This window comes from Stenella coeruleoalba (genome assembly GCF_951394435.1).
Source record: "Stenella coeruleoalba genome assembly, chromosome: 6".
Lineage (NCBI taxonomy): Eukaryota > Metazoa > Chordata > Mammalia > Artiodactyla > Delphinidae > Stenella > Stenella coeruleoalba.
In genome coordinates, this window is record NC_137151.1 from 70835213 (window position 1) to 70856642 (window position 21430).

The 21430-nt window shown below is 39.6% G+C and overlaps 1 protein-coding gene across 1 annotated transcript in view; it reads right to left on the reverse strand.

Moving 5' to 3' along the window:
- LOC307188263 (U3 small nucleolar RNA-associated protein 14 homolog A-like) overlaps window positions 1-21430 on the reverse strand; it is a 521128-nt gene that overhangs the window by 152531 nt on the left and 347167 nt on the right.

Genomic DNA, 21430 nt, shown 5'->3' on the forward strand with positions numbered 1-21430 from the left:
TGATCTGCCTCCTAACTACCTGTTCAGACTCACCTGTGATCACTCTCCCTCTCTCCAGCTTCCACCCCTTGCCCCTCACATAACATTTCAAGTACATTTTAATTCCCTGGCCATATCATGCTTCTCCTGTGCCCCCATGCCTTTGTTCACGTTAGTCCACCTCCATGGAATGCACTCACAGCCTTGTCTCTCTGGCAGACTCCTATTCCTCCATTATGAGTGAGCCCAAGTGTCGCCTCCTCTGTGTGGCCTTTTGGTTTCTCCCATGTGGATTAAAGCATTCTTTCCTCTGAATCTCCAGGCTCCAGTGCATATTGAACCTGCATGCTGAGTTAGAATTGTCCACCTCCCCACCGCCCCTGAGTACTGTGATGAAATGAGCACTTTTTGCATTCTTTGGGGATACAACTGTTAGAGAATAGATAGGTCTCCAGCATCAAGGAACAGACTTTTTCATTTGTACCTTCTCAGCCACTCATGGGGCACAATTATTTGCTGAACCGATGAATGAATAAAAGAAACACTGAAAACACTCAGTTCCAAAGGTGGAGTAACAGGGACCAGATTTATCTTCCTGTTTGAATCAACAACAGTATAAAGACAAAATACATAATACAGAAGTTCTCAAGACACTGGACAGCAGGCAATGAAGAACAGTAATTCCTGAGAGAAGGGAAACAAATGAGGTGAGCTCTATGATTTCTCCGGCTTACTCTTCTGCCTCAGAGAGATTCCAGGCTGTGGCGTGGGCAGGGGGGAACTGAAGCAGAGCCCAGCAGGCACCCTGAGCTAAGGAGACAAAGCAGAGAGCCCAGGGAGACCAAGGTGAGGAAAGTTCACAGGGCTGAGTACTGGGGAGAAAAGAGCTGCACAGAGGGAGAACCTGGGGAGCTACAGAGGGTTCCCTTCAAGTATTCAGCAGAGTGCTGATCAGTGCATGTATGTGAGGAAACCGCCTGAGGCTGTGGGAAAACACATCCAAAAAGATTAAAGGGAGCAGTTGGTGTGCTCATACAGGGTCAGGAGTAGTGCTCTTGCCACCAGCCAGAATGGAAAAACTTGTAATTCACAGAGCATTGGATAGAATACTGAGGAAGGTTTTGCCTCAGGATGGGGAGTAATTATCTCCAGATTGAGCCCTGCTCTGGAACCACCTAACAAATTATAAAAGCAAGCTCTGAGAGGATCATACAGTTTCCAAACAACTGTATCTCAAAATAAAGTTCAAAGTAAAATTGATAATGCTCAATCAATGATTACCAGGAATGTAAGGAAGCTGGATAACGTGACCCTTAATTGGAAAATTATCAACCCATTGAAAAGGACCTAGAACTGATACAGATGTTAGAGTTAGTGTAAGAGGACATTAAAACAGTCATTATAACTATGTTTCATATGTTCAAAAAGTAAGTAGAGACATGGAAAATATAAAAAAGGCCCAAATTGAACTTCTGGAAGTGAAAAGTATATCTGAAATGAAAAATACATCAGAAATGATTAACAGCAGATTAGACATTGTTGAAGAAAATGAGTGAGCTTGAAGGCACAGCTATAAACACTATCCCAAATACAACATGTAGAACAAAGAGAATCCAAACAAAATTAAAAGAGCATCAGTGAGTTATGGGACTTCTTCAAGCAGCATAATAAATGTAAAATTGGAGTACCCAAAAGAGAGATGAAAGAGGGTGAGAAAGAAAAATATTTAAAGAAAAAATGGCTGAAAAACTTCCAAATTTGAAGGAAAAGAATCACATGAAAGCTCAGGAAGGTCAATGAACAAACAAAAGAAACATGAAGAAAACTATATAAAGATACACCATAATCAAATTTCTCAAAACTAATGATAAAGAGAAAATTTTAAAAGCAGCCAGAGAAAAAGGGTACTTTATGGACAGAAACTAACATAAGAATTATAGTAGATTTCTTGTCAGAAACAATACAAAAAAGAAAACAGTGGAGCAACACCTTTAAAATCGTGAAAGAAAAAATTGTCAGCTAGAACTACACCCAGTGAAAAATCTTTCAAAAATAAAGGTGAAATAAGGAAACTTTCAGACATATAAAAGCTGAAAGAGTTCATCACCAGCATTAAGAAATGTTAAAGGAATTCCTTCAGGCAGAAAGAAAATGGTACCAGTTGGAAATATAGGTCCATACACAGAAATAAAGAGTGCCAGACATGCTAACTACATGGCTAAGTATATTAGATGAATTTCTTATTATTTAAATCTCTTTAAAAGATCATCAACTGTTTAAATTTAAAAAATACAATATGTTGTAGTGTTTAAAACATATGCATAGATAAAACATACAGCAAGCAACAACAGCACAAAAGATTGTGAGGGATGAAATGAAAGTATACTCTTTTAAGGTTCTTGTCCCTAAAGAAGTATATCGTTTGAAGGTAGACTGTGATAAATTAAAGTTGTATACTAGAAGCCCTAAAGCAACCACTAAAATAACAAAACAAAGAATTGATGCTAATAAAACAAAGGAGATTAAATGGAACCATAAAAAATACTCAAGTAATCCAAGGAAACTAGAGAAAAAGAAAAATGGATCAGATGAGACAAATAAAAACAAATAGCAAGGGCTTCCCTGGTGGCGCAGTGGTTGAGAGTCCGCCTGCCGATGCAGGGGACACGGGTTCATGCCCCGGTCTGGGAAGATCCCACATGCCGCAGAGCGGCTGGGCCTGTGAGCCATGGCCGCTGAGCCTGTGCGTACGGAGCCTGTGCTCTGCCAACAGGAGAGGCCACAACAGTGAGAGGCCCGCGTACCGCAAAAAACAAAACAAAATAAAACAAATAGCAAGATGAGAGACTTAAACCAAATCGTATCAATAATCACATTTAATATAAAGAGTCTAACCAGGGGTTGGCAACTTTTTTCTCTAAAGAGCCAGGTATTTTGGCCACATAGATTCCTGTGGCATATTTTTCTTTGTTTTGTTTTAACAACGCTTAAAATGTAGAAACTATTCTTAGCTTGCAAGCTGTGTAAAAATAGGTGGCAGATTTGACCCTTAGGCTGCAGTTTGCCACCACCCCCTCCCGCCCCAGTCTAAGCATTATAACTAAAGGCAGAGATTTTCAGATTGGATAGAAAAGCAAGATCCTAATATATTCTGCCTATAAGAAATGCACTTTAAATATAAAGACACAAATAGATTAAAAGTGAAAGGATGGAAAAGGATATACCATGCTAATTTTGCTCAAAAGAAAGCTAAAGTGGACACATTAATGTCAGACAAAGTTGATTTCTGAACAAGGATAAGTTATTTTTTAATCATGAAGGGATCAATTAAGAGGATATAACATTTATGCTCCTAATAAAAGAGCTTCAAAATACATAAAGCAAAAACTGAGAGAACTGCAAGAAGAAACAGACAAATTCACAAGTATAGTCAGGGAATTCAACACCTCTCTCTCAATAATTGATAGAACACCTAGACAGAAAATCAGCAAGGATATAGTAGACTTGAAAACACTATCACCCAAGTTGACATTTATAGAACAGTCTACTCAACAACAGAAGAGTACACGTTCTTCTCAAGTGCACATGGAACATTTACCAAGATAGATAATATTCTAAGCCATACACTAAGTCTCAATATATTTAAAAGGATTTAAGTCAAACAAAGTATTTTCTCTGACCACAATGGAATTAAATTAGAAATCAGTAACAGTAAGATAACCAGAAAATCCCCAGATATTTGGAAATTAAATAATCCATTTCTAAATAATCCATAGACCAAAGAAGAAAACAAACAGGAAATTCTAAAGTATTTTAAACTGAATGAAAATAAAAATGCAATATATTCATGGGAAACCACTGAAGCAGTACTTACGGAAAAAACTTATAGCATTAAAAGAAGAAAAGTTTCAAATTAAAACCTCAACTTCCACTTTAAGAAACCATGAAAATAAGAGCAAATTAAAAAATAAGCAGAAAAAAAATCAGAGCAAAAATTATTGTGAAAAAAAAGACAAAAAAGAGATAGAGAAATATCAATACAACTAAAAGCTGGCTTTCTGGCAAGATAAACATAATTGATAAATCTCTAGAGAGACTGATGAGGGAAGAAAAGAGAAGATACAAATGACCATTCAGGAATGAGAGAGATTGTATTGCCACAAGTTTTACTGATATTAAAAGGATAATAAAGGAGTATAACGAACAACTTTTGTCTAAAAATTTGACAACTTGGTTGAAAAGGACAAATTCCTTGAAAGACACAAACTACTAACGCTTATTCAGAAGAAATGGATAACCTAAATAGCCCTGTATTTATTAAACAATTGAATTTGCAGTTAAAAGCATCCCCATAAAGAAAACTCCAGGCCCAATGGTTCACTGATGAATTCTACCAAAAATTTAAGAAATATGCTATAACATAAGTGAACCTTGAAAACATTATGCTGAGTGAAGATGCCAGTCAAAAATGACCATATTGTATGATTCCATTTATATGAGATACCCAGAATAGGCAAATTTACAGAGATTTAAAAAAGTAGGTTAGTGGTTGTATAGAGATGGCAGAAATGGGGATATGAGATGATGGCTAAAAGGTGTAGTGTTTTTTTTGGGGGGGTAATCAAATGTTCCAAGTGTAGTGTGGTGATTGGTACACAACTCTGAATATACTGAAAGCCATTGAGTTGTATGCTTCAAATAGTGAATTGTATGATATGTGAGTTATATCTCAATAAAGCTGTTTAAGAAAAGGTTTAAGGAATAATACCAATGAAAACTACATGAGACCACTGTCCTTCATAAACATAGATGCAAAAATTCTGAAAATGTTATCAAATCAAATTCATACTATATAAAAAGATAATATACCATAATCAATTGGGGTTTATTCCAGGAATGCAGAGTTGGTTTAACATTAGAAAATCAATCAACATATTAACAAACTAAAAAAGAAAAATACGATCATGTTAATAGACATAAGAAATTGTTTGACAAAATCCAATGCTGAGGGCTTCCCTGGTGGCACAGTGGTTGAGAGTCCGCCTGCCAATGCAGGGGACACAGGTTCATGGCCCGGTCTGGGAACATCCCACATGCCGCGGAGCGGCTAGGCCCGTGAGCCATGGCCGCTGAGCCTGCGCGTCCGGAGCCTGTGCTCCGCAACGGGAGAGGCCGCAACAGTGAGAGGCCCGCGTACCGCAAAAAAAAAAAAAAAAATTGTAAGCCAAGACTGTTGGTGTTAAGAGAAGGCCATTCCACTGTGCTCCCCAAAGAGCCCACCTGTCACCTTTGCTGAGGAGGCTTGAATGTGAAGAACATAAGAGCAATGTTAACTTATAAAATAAAAAACTCTTAAACAGTGTGGAACTCAGGTGTATAAAAAAGTCTGGACTAATCTGGAAGTAGAGTTAATTACCTAAAACCAATCATGACCACTATATTCCAAACTATTTCTTGAGCACACATTATATTTTTAGCAAGGAAAAAAAGGTGTTCTCATAATAAGAATACTATTTCTCCTAACCATTTGATTTACATTTCCTTTCTTCTTATTTTTTTTTAAACCAACACAGAAAGATCACAAATGTTCCTATTCTGCACAGGGCTCTGCTTTTGCAGCAGAAGCAGGTTTTATGCAAGAGCAAGTATCGCTGTGTGATTGTGTGCTGTAGTGTTTACCTTCGCTGGGGCTGCCTGGCGATTGTCGAGCCAGTTGAAATGATTCATGGGTCTGACAGATGTCTGGTACAGCTGGATGTGTCCTTGATTATCCCAAAAGTCTGGACAGCACTGTCATTCACCATTGCCCAAATTATCTTTGTATTGACTGTGGAACCCTCTGTGACAGTACTGTAATGGCTAATTACCCAGGATACCTTGGGTACTCACTTCATAATGGTTTAGTGGCAAAAGAAAAAGACGGTAAGGAAATGAGAAAAAAAAAAAAAAACCCAATAAATAACATCCTGTTCTTTGCAAAGAACCCGTACTCTAGTGTGATACAGAATATGTATTTATTTGATATCATGCAGTTTATGTTAATGAAATCCAGGGCCACAAGAGCAGAAGCATAGATTTCTCATGAAGCACATAAGAAGAAAATAAAATGTAAAGAACCTTGACAGTGATAAATTATGGACAACAGAAGGAGCTATTAGCTGTGAGAGAATTGTATGTATAACATACTTGAGAAAGGAATGACAAGTGGCCATTTGCCTGCCTCATATGTTGCAGGGGGAAAAAAGAACATGTTCTGTTTAGCAAATCACCTACCCAGAAACAGAGAAGAGGGAGGGAGAAAGGAGGAGATTCTTAGTAAAGCGGCCTGAAGGAACAAGAATTGAAAGCTGAGGTTTCATTTTTCCCTATAATACCATAAATTAGCACATTTTGACAAACATAGCTCCCACAAAGCAGATATATATTATGGGGAAAAAAGATAAGGGAATAGAGGGTACAAAATCCCATTTTGACTTTTAGTGGAGATGATGAGATCCCAGGAGGGCACACAAAGCAGACTGGGAAGAGCTTTTCACACAAAGAATACAGTAATTTGCCACGTTCTGTCCAGGCTGTGTTTGAATGTCACTCCCGTCTTAATTACCAGACTAAAAAAGCTATTCTGTTATTCTGGAATTGCTGCCACAGTTCCTGCAATGCAAGAGAGCAACTGGGAAGAATTGCTCATGGATCATTACTAAGCCAGTAGGTGAGGCAGGCAGCCTCTGAAGGAGAGGGAGCAATGGGGCCATGAAAGGAGAGGAAGGCAGAGGTGCCCTTATGAAGATCCTCACTTGCTCTTGGGTTTTGGAGTGCATAGAGCTTGGCAGGGTGAAGTGCTTCAGCTTGTACTGAGGTCGGGACCATAGAGCTTCGGCTCTACAAGCCCTTGGTGGAATGAAGTGAAGACGGTCCCACCTCTCTGCTCCCTGGTTGTATGTCAACCTCATGCCAAGTAATCCATAAAACGTTCTGACCTCAAAACCTTGGTTACTGAAATTCTGACTCATTAAATTGTCCTTTTAACCATGATAAAGAAGAAAGCCCTTCTCATTTTGATCTACTGCTGAAAGCATTTCTAAGCCATGTCATTCCACTCTTCTGGGTCTTTCTTAGCTTATTCTTCAATGTTTCCGAGACACCTCAATAATTCTCACCAAGGACCATGGTGGTGGTTTAGGTGAGGAAGGTGCAGGAGTTTCGGCTAAATGTTCCCTTAGTTCTGTGCAGATGAACATCCGCCAGGGGTGGGGGGGGGCGGATATTGAGTGTGATTGTTTAGATTCAGACTAAATAAGTCTGTGCCCTATTGTACCCATTGCATCCTTCTCCTTGAAAAAGACTTACAGTAAAAAATTTAGTTAACCATGGACTCTGGTTAGTTGGAGTGTTTTTGTATTTAGAAAAGCAGCTTGCTACATTTCAGAAGCATTTAGGTGATACGTTTATGTTTCCTTTTCCATCAGGATTTGGGTGTGATCCAGCAATGACACAGTGTACGGAAGAAGAGGAAAATGAAACACAAATCTTTAGTTCTGTGCCCATCCCAGCTGAATAGCAATTATCTGTCCTTTATATTCACACCACTAAAATGATTAAACAAAGACAAAATTTCCTGATCACATTTAATTGACAATAATTAGGATTTTATTTGGAGGACATGGACACTGACCTAAAAGTATTCTGCAACCAACGTACTGGAATAATTATGTTAAATGCTAGTTACTCGAGCTTAGTTAAAACAAAAAAAAAAAGTAAATTGCTCTTATTTTTTCCTCTTCCCTTTTAAAAGAATCTAAGAAAAGGAAGAATTCAATGCTACATATGCCTGGCTTGTCTTTCACACAGGTGCCATTCAACATGACAAAAGTTGCTAGAATGGCTAATCCTAGGTATAATGCAAAGTTTGTCTTAAAGGTATTTTTCAAGAGGTAATAATAGTATCAGACTCCTGAAACCCCTGATTACATGAATAGTATTTAAATAAGAAATGAAAGGAGGGTCTGAAAATAAAGCAGGTGGCCAAAGCTTGAAGAGGTGCATATCTGTTGTAAGCAGACAACAGAAATCATCTGTTACGTTGGATTTTTTTTTAAGACTTTTTTTTGATGTGGACCATTTTTAACGTCTTTATTGAATTTGTTGCAATATTGCTTTCTGTTTCATGTTTTGGTTTTGTGGCCCCAGGCATGTGGGATCTCAGTCCCCGCCCCCAACCAGGGATCGAACTCACACCCGCTGCATTGGAAGGCAAAGTCTTAACCACTGGACCACCAGGGAAGTACCTGTTACATTGGATTTTAATTAATTAAGTGTATTAAAAACACACCATGTAGTCATATAATTGTTTATGCTTTTCCTTACGAATGTAATGTATAACTTGAAATAAAAGCATGATCTTTTAAAATGCTTTCAGTTTTAATTGCTCTGGAAGATTGAAAATTTCAAAACTGAAACCAGAAAAAAAGAGAAAACATACTTATATATTGTTATGAAATAAGAGTTTTATTTTATGAAAACAATTGTAAAAATGTACATTGATAATTCTGTCTAGACCTAATTGCTGTGGAGGTAATAGGCCCACATGTTTTATTCACTGACTAACTCTGTGACAATGATGGACCAAAATTCTAAGAGGGGAGGAAAAACATCCCCCAAAAAAGAAAAGAAAAAAGGCAGTTCTGCATGCTGACTTAACGATTTGCCATTTTAAGAGCTGAAAGCATTTCCTGGGTGTAATTATTATTAGTTACATTAAAAATTAAAATCCTGTGGCACATAAAAATCTAGGAGCTGCAAACTTAGATGCTTACAGGGGCCAGGCAGGAACATAACGGGCAGGTAGGGATGTGGCAAACTGGAGGGTGTCTAAACTGAAGCAGGCACTCTACCAATTGTTGTCACGTGGGAATGCAGGCCAAGTTTTGCCAGATCTCTTACACTTTCAGAAAGCCTGAAAATCCAAATATTAAGAGATGACGAGTCCCTGTGGCCTCATAAGCTCCTAGCCTGCATGGGTTTGCCGAGCATTGAAGAGACAGCTGGGCTGAGGGGGACCTAATGCATCATTCTGGTTATTCAGTAAATGGTAAGAGACATAAAGAGTGAATACTGTTGGACATTGGGTAATACATGGCTGATTACCACACTGTGCTTACATGTTTATAGTTTAATTCAGTTAATAGCACTTTCTCCTATCTCATATCGCCTAATTCACATAGTGCGAGAGATAAAGGTCCTTCTGCCCCTCCCATTTATAGGTTCCTCCTCTCACACTGGCCTCTGCCTCATCTTCTCGTCTTCTTTCCACCTCCCCTTCTTCTGAAGGACTCACCTCATCCTTCAGGGCTCAGAGAAGACTCCTAACACTGCCCTAACTGGGCTGGGACCTTGTGCCATTTAATTGACCTACCCGGACCTACCTGCCCCAGATACCATGTACCACTATCACAATTAAGAATATGTAATTTTTATTGTCTGTCTTCCCTACTAGACACTAACCTCCGTGAGGACAAAGAACTGCATCAGCACCTACCTCAATGTCCAGTATGCATTTGTTGAATTAATGTTTATAGGAAAAGAGACATTTGAATGAGTCACAAAAATTTTATATATGTATCCAGAGATTATTCTTGTTATTCAAAATCGTCTCTGGAGAGTCTAAATGAGAGCTATTCCTTTATCTACTGTCAACTGACTTGCCACTCATTTCTGAGAATTCTTCTGAAGTTTCTCTTTTGAGTTGAGGACTCAATTTTTCTGGGGTTCTTGTTTCTCTTTTTCTGATATGTATAAATAATGGAGGTTTCCTAATGCCCATTTACAAGTGCTCTACTTCATCCAGACAACTGAATGAAGAATGGATGGGAAATACTAATTAAGAAGACTGTAAAAATGGCTGCAAATCATTTCCCTCCCCTTTATCCATGCCCTTGAATAGTCCCCTCATACATGGCTTGGCTATGTGACTTGTTTTGGCCAATGTGACAATTCAAATATGATTCAATCAGAGACTTGGGTATTAGGACATATTCTTTCTTGCTGTTCTTGGAAACCCTGTGGCCACCAGCCACCAGCATATGAATAAGCCTGGGCTAGCCTGCTGAGGACATGTGTGGGCCAGCTACCTTCATTATTCCAGCTGCAGCCCAGACAAACATGTGAGTGAGGTCATCCTAGACTAACCAGTCTCCAGGTGACCTGCCATCTGGGTTCAGCTGTATGAGTACACCCAAGTGAACCCAACAGGACTTCTGCCCAGTTGAGCCCAGCCTCTATTGCTGGCCCACAGTATTGTGAGTTAATAAGTGATTGTTGTTTTAAGCTACAAAGTTTTGGGATGGTTTGTTGTACAGCAGAAACTAACAGATACACTAGACTAGAAATCTGAATATCAATTCTCCCTTCCCCCAGACCCACACATGCACTGTCACTATTAGCTTCAGTAAAGCAGAAACCATTAAACATGGGAGAGCAGCCTATCAGAGACAGGGAATGTGGCTGGAAGGGACAGAGTTCCCCCTGTTCTCCCAATAGCATCTCTTCAGATTCATTAACACCAGAGTGTGGGCAGCGGATCTGAGAGGCAGGGAGGAGGAGGAAGAAGAGAGTAGGTGGTGGTGAGAGCCAAGCTAGTGGGAAAGCTTATACAGATAAAAAGAAAGAATCCACTGTACTGGCATTATATCACAATATCCTTATTATATTTAAGAAATCCAGGCAGTTTCTAGCCTCTAAAGGCTAAAGAATGAAGCCGAGCAAATATGGGGACTATGCAGTGTATCATTTTAATAGAGAGAAAACACACACATTAAATGTGTAAGCTTGCCTTTGTTTAAGGCCTTTAAGCCTTTCTTAGCATTTTTAGGAAAATGCGTTGGAAGTAACAATTTGTTACTTTCTAAAATGCTGTTCTGGAATTTCTAGTATGTTTTGGTGCTGAATCTTGATATAGTAATTTACAAAAGCAAGAACGACGCGAAATGCAGCATGCTGTTTCAGAGTTGGGGTAGGATAGGGTGGGTGTTTACTGAATGCTTGTTATTTGCCAGGACCTTATCTCATTTAATCCTTGCAACCACCCTACAAAGAATCTGTACCACCCTGTAAAGTATCTTTAGATTTATTAAACAGATGAAGGAACTGAGGTACCAAGAGGCTAAGTAACTTGGCCAAGGCCACACAATAGCTAGTAAGGTTATAAGTTACAGATATAGATATCAAATCTGAATCCACTGGTTTGTTGCCTTGGCAAGAATACAGTCGTTTTATCATCAGTAATAATAATGATTATTTTTTATCAAGCCCTTATTATGTTACTTTTTAAATTAATAAAATAATAGCTGAAAACTGAGAGTATATATGCTTACAATGTTCTAAGAATTTTACATATAATAAGTAAATCATCACTAAAACCCTATGAGGTAGGTATATTTGTCTCCATTTAAAAATTTTTTTCATTTGTTTTGTCTCCATTTTTGAGACAATGAAACTGAGGCACAAAGAGGTTAAATAATTGCCCAAAGTTGCATTTTGCCTTTTGCCTTGCCTTTTCATAGCTTCTGGTTTTTGGCATTCCTTGGCTTGTGGTAGCATAACTCCTATTTCTGCCTCCCTCTTCACATGGCTGTCTTCCTACTGTGTGTGTCTGTGTCCAAATTTTCTCTTTTTATAAGCACACCAGTCATATTGGGTTCAGGGCCAAACTCTAATCCAGTATGACCTCATCTTAACTGACACCTGCAAAGACCCTATTCCAAATAAGGTCACATTCATGGGTTCCAGGTGGACATGGATTCTGGGGGGGGGAACTATTCAACCCAGTATAAATATTTTTAAGAATTTAAAATGTGTTGTTACCTACAGGGCCAAACATAAGAGGAGGCAGGTTTGAGCACATGTGGTCAAGGCTGGGAAGGGTCTCACCCATGCCCAACAGAACAGCAGCCCCGAACTCCTTTAGGAATAGGCTTGATTTTTAATTTCAAACACCTATGAAGGCAAAACATGGTCGATCCTATCAGTTGTTATATCTTACTGTGAATTAATTTCTCTCCTCTGAGAGCGGATTTGCATGAAGGATGTGGAAAAAAGCACAAAAGCTAAAGTAAGTAAGTAGGACGTTGTAGGGAAATGCCACTGGACAAGAAAAAGAGGCACAGTTGCCAGATGCAGAAAGTATGGATGGATCCATGCCAAGATCAAAGGGAGAATAACCTTGGAACAAGAGGCAGCTGGAAGAGGAGAACTTTCTGTTCATCATTGGTAGAGGCATCTGATTACATGTACCAAGACCTACCACTTACCAAGGGATGGTATAAAGGCAAAGTCTCTGTAGATGTTACAGAAAATTCAAGAAAGCCACTTGGAATGAGTACAGTAGATCAGCAGCCTAAGGCAGGATGTGAATCTTAAGAAATGCATGGGGTTTCCTAGGAAAGATGCCATGTGTTTTCCTATTTTTTCCTACTCTAACATGAGGCACCCAGTGAAAGTTCTGCCTTACTAGCAGATCAGACACTACTGTGCTTGGGAAGTTAAAGAGGAATGTGAAACAATCCTGCCGGAAGCTCTCCCAGCCAAGGTGAAGAATCTAAACATAGTCACCATACCCTGGGGACAGTGCCGTGGCTCGTGGCTCGGAAGCTACAGGAGATGGAGGAGGGCTTGACTGGCCCTGAGGTGGAGGCTGGGAGAGGCACCTTCCCTTGGTTGGTGGTGTCTGCAGGTCTCTCCAGGCCACCTCTGGGAGACATCAGGGGATGATAGAAAGGACACCGGTGAAGAGTTGGGTTAGCTGTGTGGCCTCGTGTGAGTTACCTACACTGAGTTTCCCCACTAAAAAAATTAAATGAAAATATTCATGCAACACCGCCCTTCTGGGCACATAGTACCTGCTCAAAAATTGTTGTTCTCTTCCACTTTCCTTGATCATGGAGTTTATTCTTCACATAAATCTGTTCTGTGAGCTACATTACTTTAGCTGAGTTCAGAAATGTTAATCTTAATCATAACTTTGTTTTGTAAAAGCTCTTAATTCATCAGGGCCTAAACTTTCATTATGATTTTAATTTAAGGACCTCAATTGGGTCCTTGGCAGAGGTAGAGTAAAATATGCTGCTAAATCCGTGTTGCTAGGATTTAAATTTTGATAAATGCATAGCTTTTATGCTCTCAGTTCAATTTTGCTCTGCTATGTATTGTAGAATTTTTTAAAAATCAAATGTTCCGTTTTAAAGGAAAATTTCTCCTTTGCATTTGGATATTTTTGTACAAGGGAATGGGGTAGGGCAGTGGGTGCAGACTATGAAACAATCCCGGAGGTAAATTTGGTGATACTGTTAACGAAGAGTTTTAAAATGCTAATTAAGCTCTTTATTTAACCACTTGCAACTTTCCTCAGGATGGTTACAATACCAATGATTAAAAGTTGCAAAGGTATTGTAAACTTCTCTGGGTGATATTTTTTTCAATAATGCAAATGATTTCTCCAGCTCTTGTGGCATCATTTAAAAATGAATTTTGATTACTTCTAAGCTTGTAAAAAATGGAATCGTAAATGTGCTCATTTCCCACAATGAAGGGGGACAGGGAAGGTAAAGAGCAAAAGAATACATCACATTTCTAAGTAAGCAGTCACAAAAGACCTTTAAATAACTCAACTTCCTACCATATTTTATTATCTTCTCTCAGTTTTACAGCATTATCTACCATAGAAATGCAGGGAGATTTGTAAAACACTATAGCATTTAAGTCATTACATTTTATAGCTAATTTCTAATGTGGATTTGATTTTTTACGAGCAGAAAAAGAATCTAATTTGCATTAGTGACAGTAACTAGAGAAATTTAACACCTGGCCCTGGTTGTACCAGAAATTGAATATTAGGTACTTGGGTGCTAAAAACCCATTCAGATCTTCAAGGGGGATTTTTCATTTATTTATGCACTGCTCTCATGTTTATCATTATAAAACTGTTCATATTATGGTGGAGGAAAGCTCACTGCCTGCAAAAATTCTGGATATACATTTTTCATCCTCTGCAAGAGAGACAGAATTATTTACCCATTAGTAAGAACATACCCTGAAAAAAGCACCACCATTCCACGCATGTAAAATAATATAACAGCAGCACTGCATGAGAAGCTTCAACTCCTGCTGGCCTTTCCCATCTCCCCCCCCCCCACCAACTTCTAGTTTCTCAAGTCTCCCTTTATTTTCTCTTCCCCACTTCCCCTCTCCCAGCACCCCTCCATGCCTGTCGCTGTTTCCCGGTTAGAAGCTTGAGTGCAGTGTATCCAAGCAAAATTAAACCTCTGTTAAAAAGATCACATTGTTGTTACAAGAACAATCCATATGTTTATAAAGTGTAGAAAATTAGGAACTGCAAAAGAGATGAAGCTGGTGTTAAATGATATGGGAAGTGACACTTTACATAGCCAGTTACAATTAACACATTGATGGCATTTTGCTGGCTCCTTGCAGTGATAATGCTGTTGTCAAATGTGTTTAGTGCACCAAATCTCCTGGAGCCTTCAGCCAGGCAGCGAGCTTTTGACAGATTGAAGGTTCGAAGATAGGCTATCATGACAGATGGAAACTGGCACCGATGTTCAGCTTTCGCCGATCACAGGGGACCTGCCCCCCTTATTCTGCAGGGCTCGGCTCTGCAACCTTCCCCCTTCTGATGAAAGCAGGGGATGGCATTGTTAAATAGTGCATCTGTGTGAGTTAGACTCCTCTGATGAAAGCATAAGGCAGACGCGCTGTGAAGCAAAAGACAGCCTCTGCTCTAACTGCATTTTAGATAGACTTGAGGAAGACCCTAGGGAGCTGGGAGAAACTTCGGTAAATTTTAGACAAAAACAGAAAAAAGACCTCCCATTAGTTTCTTCTCCTCAAAGAATATAAAAATACACCTCTGATAATAAAAGTCTCAATTAATGACTTTCATTAATAGTTCCCCAAGCTAGCACTCTTTATGGAGATGTGGAGATGTGGTTTTCTTCTCTTAATATCATCATTTCCTTGATATTAATCAATTAATTTCCAAACAATCCAAGGAAATCTGTAAGGAGGTGCCGAGGGGCAGTTGTGAATAGTTGACTTGTTGGAAACTAATTCAATTACTCCAAGACACTTTTCTTGACACTGGGCTGGGTTCTTGAATCTTGGTTTTAAAATCCAGGGCAGGGGCAGACAGAGCTTTACACAGCTGGGCATAAATGGGCAGATAATATAGTTAATTAACCTTTCACCCTCTCCCACCAACCCCCTTTTAAAGAAAAACATCAGTCATTTTATTTTGAACACCCATCTATTTCAAAGGCTTTCTCTTCAGCTCCTGTAGTTCTTTCTTCTTCTCGCTGACAAATTCCTCTTTAATTTCCTTAAACTGGCTGAAGAGCCCTCTTTCTTTGCAATCTTAATCTTCAATTCCGCTCTTGCCCATACAGGTTGGGAGCAGCAAGTACTGCAGCCCATTTGAGGTATGATAATCAGCTGATTAGCTAGTGGAGTCGTTTTCCCTGAGGCTCTTTTGTGTGAAAAATCCTCACACTCAATTGACATGTGGACATCATAAAGCTGATGAAATGCAATTGTAATGAACAAGAGGGAGCGGCATCTGCAGCCCTCTAAATGAAGGACCCTTCCCTCTCACCATGCTAATTCAGAAAATCTGCTCTTAACGTGTACTCCCCCTGGATTCCAAATCCAGGCCCATCTCCATGAATGCATATTCAAGAAGTGAATTAGCCTCTATGGCAAGTGAACGCCTAGCCTGGCCAGACTGATTCTAATTTCAAGACAGATAATACTGCATCAACTGTAGTAATGATATGACAGTTCATTTGTGATGAGAGTCCTACAGTCAGGTTTACTGCACAGACAGACACAGGTGCAAGGAGAGAGCCAGCAAAACCTCTCATACAAGACCAAAGGTTGCTTTGCTGTCAAATTATTTCAGCCAAAATAGCCCAATGAAGGAGAAAAGAGGTAATGCGTTAAAAAAATTAATGTGTCCCCATATTTAAACCTTGGTTGTAATGGTGGTCAATGGATGCTCCCTTCTCTATTATAGGATCACGTACAGTTGGCAGTCATTAAATTAGGAAAGAGGTGAGCTTTCCCTCCCACACCCTTTTCAGAAAACTACATTACTTGCTAAGAAATTTCCAAGTGAATATAACTTGTCATACAAGGTTTTTTTTTTTCCCCTAAATTGAATTTCACAGGAATCAGTTTGTAGGAGAAAAACTCTGCAGTATTAGGAAGAGAAGCTGTTCATTTCCATTGCCTGTTCTGTGACAGTTGCTAATACAATATGACAGGTTTGTTCATCACTATTTTGGATCACCTTTGGGTTTTCTGTACTACTCTTTCTATTAATACATGTTAATTAATGATGGTAAGGAATGCTCGCCTTTATATGAAAAAGCTCAAAGCACTTTTCAGACACTGATTTATTTTTGAGAGTTAGAGGGCAGGTATCAGCACTGTTATTTTTTCAGAGGTGGAAATAGAAGGTTGGTGATGAAGTGACTTGAGCAAGGTCACACTGCAAGCCAGTCCTGGATCTCAGACTTGAACTCATTCTTACCCCTCTCCATAGCTCTAGGCACAGAAAATACCCCAGGGAAAGGTGTTGCTAATCCAGAAAATACCCCAGGGAAAGGTGTTGCTAAACTAGCATTAAGGAGACTCCTTCATAAGCACTGCTAATAAATACAGCACATGCTTTAAAAGCAAATGAACAAGACAAGCTTAATAAGGACTGTTGTTAGTACCCGGCAAGCCACCCAGTGTCTGCAGGGTTCACGCAGAGGTCCTTGTCAAGGAGCCACATTTCTGAGATTACAAGAGCCACTTCTCAGTCTCCTTATGCTTCTCACTCACATTGACTTTGATCCATATCGCCTTTCAATTCAATGTAATTCAATAACAGGGCAGCACGTGGGTCTGTAGACACGATCATAGATTATTTTGCTTCCTCCAGTATGTTTGGAGGCAAAATTTGGGGTGGCCGATGAGAGCTGTCACTGTACAGCTCCCTCCTCTAGCGATCAGGAGTTACCCAGCAGATCACTGGCTGTCAATTGCAGATGAAGCAGTGCAGTAGGTATCAGGAAGGTAAGAGGAATGAGACAAGTCCGTCCCCAAAGGCGAAAGGTTCTAACACTCATATACAATAAAGACAGACATATAAGCAAACAAACCAGAGAGCAAGAACATCATTCCAACTGTGCCAAGACACATATGCGGCCCCCAATTCACCAAGTGGCTGTTTTCCAAAATCTGCTTGTAAATGAGTTGTTTTAAGCTCACAATTCATTTTCCCATGGAAGCTGAGTTCTAAGTAGTGGTTAGGTTCTCAAGCCAGCTGTCAAAGCCATATTTAACCTATAACACAGCTGAATGCAACACTAATAGTAACACATACAAGTATGCCTGAAAGAGTGTCACTGCCACCTCTGAACTCTGAGATCGGGTGGCATGTGTTCAAATCTCAGCTCTGCTATTTACCATCCTGGGACCCTGAACAAGTATTTCATCTCTCTAAGCCTCAATTTTCTCATCTGTGGAAGGGGTTGATAATAGTACTTATTTCATAAAATTATTGTTAGAAGGAAACAAGACAAGAGTAAAATATTCAATCTGGATCTATAGCAAGTGCTCAATAAATGCCAGGTAGGAGTAATAGAACTTGTTTACATATTTTATTTTTGAGCTTATGTTTCAGATTCATTGCCAACATTCCTCACGCCTTATTCCAAGGGTAGGAAGGGGTTTGTATGGGTGCATTTTTTTGGTGAGGAAGAGACCTCCCTCGTTTATAAAGAGAAGGTATTATAGCCTGGGGTCAAGAGCCAGATTCTGAAGCCATAATGGATTCAAGTTCTGTCCCTGCCACTTACCAGCTGTGTGACCTTGGGCAGGTTACCTAGTCTTTCTAATCATCATCTGCAAAATGGGGATATTTTGGACTTCCCTGGTGGTGCAATGGTTAAGAATCCACCTGCCAATGCAGGGGACACGGGTTCAAGCCCTGGTCCGGGAAGATCCCATATGCCACGGAGCAACGAAGCCCATGTGCCACAACTACTGAGCCCATGTGCCACAACTACTGAAGCCTGTGCACCTAGAGCCTGCACACCACAACGAAGAGCAGTCCCCGCTCCCCACAACTAGAGAAAGCCCGTGCACAGCAACGAAGACCCAACACAGCCAAAAATAAATAAATAAATAAATTTTAAAAATGGGGATATTTTTAGTACATATCTCGGTGCTGTGGTATTAAGCAAGTTAACATATGCAAAGTGCCATGTTTATAAGCACAATACAAGTAAACAGAGCTATTGTAAGGATACCATGGCCTGTCACTGGCCATGACAAATGAGCAGGAAACCAAGGCCTGCTTGGAGGTTAATAGCTGTCTTAAGGTTACTGTTAAGTAAGTAATGATCTGGGACTCCAGGTTGGTCTTCTAATCCTTAGTCCCGTGCTCCTTCCAGGTCATGGTGTTCCCTCTACCACATACGTATGAGGTACCCTGGAGTGTTAGTTAACATTTATTGAGTACCCAGTGGACGTTCAACACCGAGCTGATTCCCGGAGAGTTTCCTTTAAAAAGGGAAGTTATGCTCTAGACTCTAAACCAATAGTTGGCAAACTATAGCCACAGGCCAAACCAGACTGCTGCCTGTTTTTTATGGCCTGAAAGCTAACAATGGGTTTTTAAATGGTTGAAAACAATTCAAAAGAAGAATAATATTTTGTGACACTTGATAATTATATGAAATTCAAATGTCAGTCTCTGTAAATGAAGTTTTACTGAAACATAGTCAAGACTCACTTGTTTACATATTGTCTATAGATGCTTTTGTGCTACAACAGGAAAAATGAGTAACTGTGACAAAGACCATATGGCTCACAAAGCCTAAATTATTTACTATCTGGCCCTTTAACAGAAAAAGTTTGCCAACCTCTGGTCTAGACCCAAGAAGATTGATTTAGCCTGGTTACTGCTGAGAGGGAATAAGAGGTTCACCAATCTAACTCAAGGTACATATGCTAAGCCTCAGACTGGCTGAGATGAGAGTGTAATTGTCTTCCACTACCAGAGCAATGTTTTAGCATTGTATTCTGAAATATATTAGAGGCAAAGCAGTGTAGTGGTTGAACCCACTGACTCAGGAACCAGGCTGCTGGGATCCAATCTTGATTCTATGACTTGCCACTTCTGTGACCTTAGGCAAGTTACTTAATTTTCCTTGTGTCACTGTTTCCTCATCTATACAATGGGATTGTTTTGAGGATTATGTGAGTTTTTACACCTAAACTGTTTTTAAGAGTTCCTTGCCCACTGCCAGCAGTATGCTAGTTATTTTCGAAATCTCATGACTCTTTGGGAAAAAGGAGAAAGATGCCTTCCTTGGAACGGTGGGCAATGTGTCTGCTCAGACTCATTCCTCGCACTGTCTCTGCTGGGGCAACGCACCTCATTCTTTAGCCCAGCACAGAAGTCTGCATCTTTCCCGGCAAACTTTCCTTGAGTCATTTACTTCTTTGTGCTTCCGGAGAACATTGTACATCCCTCCTTTAAGGCTGTTATATAGAATGAAAAAAGAAATTTATGCACATTTTTGTCTGTACTAGATGGTGAACTCCCAAAAGGAAAATAATTTCTTGTCTTTGTCTCCAGAGTGCCTGATGTGTGGAATATATGGTATGCAACAGAGTCAGTGGATATTTAATGAATCAGAGAATGAATAACAGGCCAAGAAACTGCAGGGTTAATAAGTCTTCTGTGATTTTTTTAAAAACATGTGAAAGCCTTCTAAATGTGGCAATTACTTTATCCCTTCAATGTACAAGCTTGCAATACAATTAAATTGGAAATTATGAGGCTTAAAATAAAAGGCAGGTGGATACTTTCACTTACTGAATGTGTAAATCACAGAACAGAAATACTTGATCTGGGGAGAAGCTTAGTATGAATAGGCTAAAATACCCTAAGTGGCTATGTGAGTTTGGTAGGGCACTTTCTGACTTTGGACTTTCGTGTTTCATTGAAAAACAAGGAAAATGCACAATAGATAATCAGTAAGGCTTTTTCCACTCCCCAAACTATGATTTCTGCTTCTCCCAGAAAACTTACCAAATTCTGCTCCCCTGTGAGCAGGGCTTCTAAATAATGCTGGTAGGTAAGTTACTTAAGTTTTCTGAACCTGAGTTTGAGAAGTAAAGAGTAATACTATCCCTGAATTGTACACCTAAGAATGAGAGGCAAAAAGAGAATCTACAAAGGAGGCTGGGGCTGGATCATGACAGGCTTTGGGTGCCATGCTAAGGAGTATGGACAGCCTGCACTTGATAGAGAGTAGACAATAGGAGGCTATGGATGGCGTTAAGTAGTGGAGGGACATGACCAACTGCGTATTTTGGAACAAGGACTCTGGCCACAGTGTGGAAACTGGATTGGAAGGAGAGAAGGGGAGCCAACATACAGCAGCGCTGGAGGAGATACCGGCTAGAGGGGTATTTAAGAGGTTGGATTTTGAATTTGAGAATTTAGATAAAGCTGAGCACCTGGGCAAAAGGAATGCCATTTACGTAATAGGAAACAAGAGAAATAAATACTCATGGTCAACTTTTATTTCTTGTAATATAGTTTCAACTAAGAAAAAGTCACGGACTTACGTATCTGTAGAATCACATTGGAGCCAATACAGGGTACCTGCTAAGAGCTCAGGCCCTAGGTTTGAATCTTAATTCTTAATTAGCTCTGAGATCTTGGGTAATTCATTTTACCACTTTAAGTCTTAATGCCTTCCCAAGGTCAAGGTGAGAATTAAATAAAATGATGCATATTAAGGTGCATATCATAGGGTTTAGTAATCGGCAAGCAGTAGATTACAGTCAGCTACTATGACAGAGTGGGTTTGCTCCAGCTGCAAATCTCAACCTTTCAACTATGTTTTCATTCCAGAAAGAGACAGTTAGAAGACAGACTCTTCTGCCAGAACTAGAGTTTTTTAAAAAATTAGATGACTAAAACTAAAAAAGTTTAAAACCACTATTCTAATATTTTAATCCTTGGAAACCCAGAAACAATTCAATGAAGCTATTTGGTTAAGTTAAATGCAGTTCTTTGAAATCAGCTTAAATGCATAACTCGCTACTCAAAGGTTCCAGAGAACTCCACTTGCCTGCTTGGGAAGCAGCAAACAAGGTCAGTATTGATAGCTCACGCTTCAGTGAATATATCAATTTAAAGCTTCATCAGTGATTCTCACTCATCTGCAGCCCTGCACGGCTGTTGTAAGAATGGGGTGACTTACGAACCTATTAAGTAACTTCCTCACTTGTGCTCTAATGAGCCTATTGTTTCCCTGGAAGAACACAAACACCTGAGTACAAGCACAAACTGAAGCCACAAATAAGAGGGTGC